Below are 5,000 nucleotides of genomic sequence, written 5' to 3' on the forward strand. Positions count from 1 at the left end.
TCTTAATCATTACCTCGTGCTCCGAAAACAACAAAATAGAACCGAGGTCCTATTCCATTATTCCATGCAACACTATGCAGGCGAACAGCCTGCTTTGAACACTCTAATTTTTTCAAAGTAAACTTATCGGCCACCGCCGACACTCAGTCAAGAGCACCGACGGAGAACCGAAGGTGAGGCGAACGCAACCAGTGACACGCCTTGCGACGGACCGGCGGCGCTCGCCCAAAATCCAACTACGAGCTTTTCAACCGCAACAACTTTAGCATACACTGTTGGAGCTGGAATTACCGCGGCTGCTGGCACCAGACTTGCCCTCCAATGGATACTCGTTAAGAGTTTTAGGATGTACTCATTCCAATTACAGGGCCTCGTTAGAGTCCTGTATTGTTATTTTTCGTCACTACCTCCCCGTGTCGGGAATGGGTAATTTGCGCGCCTGCTGCCTTCCTTGGATGTGGTAGCCGTTTCTCAGGCTCCCTCTCCGGAATCGAACCCTGATTCCCCGTTACCCGTTATCACAAAGGTAGGCACGTAGCGTACCTTCGACAGTTGATAGGGCAGACACTTGAATGATACGTCGTCGGTGCAGAGACCGTACGATCCGCGTGGTTATCCAGAGTCATCAAACGTCACAGGACGAACCCGGTCGGTTTTGATCTGATAAAAGCGCGCCTCCCGAAGTCGGCGCTTAATGCATGTATTAGCTCTAGAATTACCACAGTTATCCACTTCGCTTACGAGACCAAATAAACCAAGACTGATTTAATGAGCCATTCGCAGTTTCGCTTTACGAGAACTCGTACTTGCACCTGCATGGCTTAATCTTTGAGACAAGCATATCACTACTGGCAGGATCAACCAGATAGCTGCGACAGCTGCGCTCGGCCCTTGCTGGGCCGCCCGGCGCGTGCTCGTCGCATTCGTTTAAGACCGAGGCGATCGCCTGCGGCCGTACTCAGCTTCGACAGTCGCTGGCCGCGACGTCCACGCTCTCGCCGGCAGTGCCAGGCGGAGCGATTTGCGTTTTTTCTTTGCTCGCCCTCTCTCGGGCTCGATCCATTCAGTTTCGCACAAACAAGAGCTCTGCCGGCCGCCTGCAGCGGTGCCTAAAACCCGGGCATAACAATGCGACCGTTCTGCTAGGCCGACAAGCGCTCAAGCCAGACGCTCGATCGAACGCCCCCTACATATTAGTCGAGACAACGGCTCGCTCATTAGCATCGCGTTTGTACTTTAACTTTTTTTGGCTCGGCTTCTTTCGACGCCGATGCCGGCGACGCAGCACTCTCTCGCCCGCCAGCCACCGAGAAAAGGGTGCGCTCCGACCGGCCCCGCACCGCTCTTTCTTGGCTCATTCGAAATTACTGTCTTTCGCTCTGACATGCCTTACCTAGGGTTAGGTTAGTATGCTTGCACGTTTGTACTTTAACTTTTTTTGGCTCGGCTTCTTTCGACGCCGATGCCGGCGACGCAGCACTCTCTCGCCCGCCAGCCACCGAGAAAAGGGTGCGCTCCGACCGGCCCCGCACCGCTCTTTCTTGGCTCATTCGAAATTACTGTCTTTCGCTCTGACATGCCTTACCTAGGGTTAGGTTAGTATGCTTGCACGTTTGTACTTAAACTTTTTCGGCTCGGCTTCTTTCGACGCCGATGCCGGCGACGCAGCACTCTCTCGCCCGCCAGCCACCGAGAAAAGGGTGCGCTCCGACCGGCCCCGCACCGCTCTTTCTTGGCTCATTCGAAATTACTGTCTTTCGCTCTGACATGTCTTACCTAGGGTTAGGTTAGTATGCTTGCACGTTTGTACTTTAACTTTTTTCGGCTCGGCTTCTTTCGACGCCGATGCCGGCGACGCAGCACTCTCTCGCCCGCCAGCCACCGAGAAAAGGGTGCGCTCCGACCGGCCCCGCACCGCTCTTTCTTGGCTCATTCGAGTTTACTGTCTTTCGCTCTGACATGCCTTACCTAGGGTTAGGTTAGTATGCTTGCACGTTTGTACTTTAACTTTTTTTGGCTCGGCTTCTTTCGACGCCGATGCCGGCGACGCAGCACTCTCTCGCCCGCCAGCCACCGAGAAAAGGGTGCGCTCCGACCGGCCCCGCACCGCTCTTTCTTGGCTCATTCGAAATTACTGTCTTTCGCTCTGACATGCCTTACCTAGGGTTAGGTTAGTATGCTTGCACGTTTGTACTTTAACTTTTTTTGGCTCGGCTTCTTTCGACGCCGATGCCGGCGACGCAGCACTCTCTCGCCCGCCAGCCACCGAGAAAAGGGTGCGCTCCGACCGGCCCCGCACCGCTCTTTCTTGGCTCATTCGAAATTACTGTCTTTCGCTCTGACATGCCTTACCTAGGGTTAGGTTAGTATGCTTGCACGTTTGTACTTAAACTTTTTTCGGCTCGGCTTCTTTCGACGCCGATGCCGGCGACGCAGCACTCTCTCGCCCGCCAGCCACCGAGAAAAGGGTGCGCTCCGACCGGCCCCGCACCGCTCTTTCTTGGCTCATTCGAAATTACTGTCTTTCGCTCTGACATGTCTTACCTAGGGTTAGGTTAGTATGCTTGCACGTTTGTACTTTAACTTTTTTCGGCTCGGCTTCTTTCGACGCCGATGCCGGCGACGCAGCACTCTCTCGCCCGCCAGCCACCGAGAAAAGGGTGCGCTCCGACCGGCCCCGCACCGCTCTTTCTTGGCTCATTCGAGTTTACTGTCTTTCGCTCTGACATGCCTTACCTAGGGTTAGGTTAGTATGCTTGCACGTTTGTACTTTAACTTTTTTTGGCTCGGCTTCTTTCGACGCCGATGCCGGCGACGCAGCACTCTCTCGCCCGCCAGCCACCGAGAAAAGGGTGCGCTCCGACCGGCCCCGCACCGCTCTTTCTTGGCTCATTCGAAATTACTGTCTTTCGCTCTGACATGCCTTACCTAGGGTTAGGTTAGTATGCTTGCACGTTTGTACTTTAACTTTTTTTGGCTCGGCTTCTTTCGACGCCGATGCCGGCGACGCAGCACTCTCTCGCCCGCCAGCCACCGAGAAAAGGGTGCGCTCCGACCGGCCCCGCACCGCTCTTTCTTGGCTCATTCGAAATTACTGTCTTTCGCTCTGACATGCCTTACCTAGGGTTAGGTTAGTATGCTTGCACGTTTGTACTTTAACTTTTTTTGGCTCGGCTTCTTTCGACGCCGATGCCGGCGACGCAGCACTCTCTCGCCCGCCAGCCACCGAGAAAAGGGTGCGCTCCGACCGGCCCCGCACCGCTCTTTCTTGGCTCATTCGAAATTACTGTCTTTCGCTCTGACATGCCTTACCTAGGGTTAGGTTAGTATGCTTGCACGTTTGTACTTAAACTTTTTTCGGCTCGGCTTCTTTCGACGCCGATGCCGGCGACGCAGCACTCTCTCGCCCGCCAGCCACCGAGAAAAGGGTGCGCTCCGACCGGCCCCGCACCGCTCTTTCTTGGCTCATTCGAAATTACTGTCTTTCGCTCTGACATGTCTTACCTAGGGTTAGGTTAGTATGCTTGCACGTTTGTACTTTAACTTTTTTCGGCTCGGCTTCTTTCGACGCCGATGCCGGCGACGCAGCACTCTCTCGCCCGCCAGCCACCGAGAAAAGGGTGCGCTCCGACCGGCCCCGCACCGCTCTTTCTTGGCTCATTCGAGTTTACTGTCTTTCGCTCTGACATGCCTTACCTAGGGTTAGGTTAGTATGCTTGCACGTTTGTACTTTAACTTTTTTTGGCTCGGCTTCTTTCGACGCCGATGCCGGCGACGCAGCACTCTCTCGCCCGCCAGCCACCGAGAAAAGGGTGCGCTCCGACCGGCCCGCACCGCTCTTTCTTGGCTCATTCGAAATTACTGTCTTTCGCTCTGACATGCCTTACCTAGGGTTAGGTTAGTATGCTTGCACGTTTGTACTTTAACTTTTTCGGCTCGGCTTCTTTCGACGCCGATGCCGGCGACGCAGCACTCTCTCGCCCGCCAGCCACCGAGAAAAGGGTGCGCTCCGACCGGCCCCGCACCGCTCTTTCTTGGCTCATTCGAAATTACTGTCTTTCGCTCTGACATGCCTTACCTAGGGTTAGGTTAGTATGCTTGCACGTTTGTACTTTAACTTTTTTTGGCTCGGCTTCTTTCGACGCCGATGCCGGCGACGCAGCACTCTCTCGCCCGCCAGCCACCGAGAAAAGGGTGCGCTCCGACCGGCCCCGCACCGCTCTTTCTTGGCTCATTCGAAATTACTGTCTTTCGCTCTGACATGCCTTACCTAGGGTTAGGTTAGTATGCTTGCACGTTTGTACTTAAACTTTTTTCGGCTCGGCTTCTTTCGACGCCGATGCCGGCGACGCAGCACTCTCTCGCCCGCCAGCCACCGAGAAAAGGGTGCGCTCCGACCGGCCCCGCACCGCTCTTTCTTGGCTCATTCGAAATTACTGTCTTTCGCTCTGACATGTCTTACCTAGGGTTAGGTTAGTATGCTTGCACGTTTGTACTTTAACTTTTTTCGGCTCGGCTTCTTTCGACGCCGATGCCGGCGACGCAGCACTCTCTCGCCCGCCAGCCACCGAGAAAAGGGTGCGCTCCGACCGGCCCCGCACCGCTCTTTCTTGGCTCATTCGAGTTTACTGTCTTTCGCTCTGACATGCCTTACCTAGGGTTAGGTTAGTATGCTTGCACGTTTGTACTTTAACTTTTTTTGGCTCGGCTTCTTTCGACGCCGATGCCGGCGACGCAGCACTCTCTCGCCCGCCAGCCACCGAGAAAAGGGTGCGCTCCGACCGGCCCCGCACCGCTCTTTCTTGGCTCATTCGAAATTACTGTCTTTCGCTCTGACATGCCTTACCTAGGGTTAGGTTAGTATGCTTGCACGTTTGTACTTTAACTTTTTTCGGCTCGGCTTCTTTCGACGCCGATGCCGGCGACGCAGCACTCTCTCGCCCGCCAGCCACCGAGAAAAGGGTGCGCTCCGACCGGCCCCGCACCGCTCTTTCTTGGCT

General features: G+C 55.1%; 1 non-coding gene across 1 annotated transcript in view; it reads right to left on the reverse strand.

The window, feature by feature from the left end:
- Positions 1 to 868, reverse strand: part of LOC144418505 (small subunit ribosomal RNA) — a 1,810-nt gene extending 942 nt beyond the window's left edge. The window contains exon 1 of the ribosomal RNA XR_013473499.1: positions 1 to 868. This exon is cut by the window's left edge and continues 942 nt beyond it. This is a non-coding gene — a ribosomal RNA (small subunit ribosomal RNA).
- Between the last annotated feature and the right edge of the window lie 4,132 nt (positions 869 to 5,000).

Source organism: Styela clava, unplaced genomic scaffold, assembly GCF_964204865.1.
Source record: "Styela clava unplaced genomic scaffold, kaStyClav1.hap1.2 HAP1_SCAFFOLD_187, whole genome shotgun sequence".
Lineage (NCBI taxonomy): Eukaryota > Metazoa > Chordata > Ascidiacea > Stolidobranchia > Styelidae > Styela > Styela clava.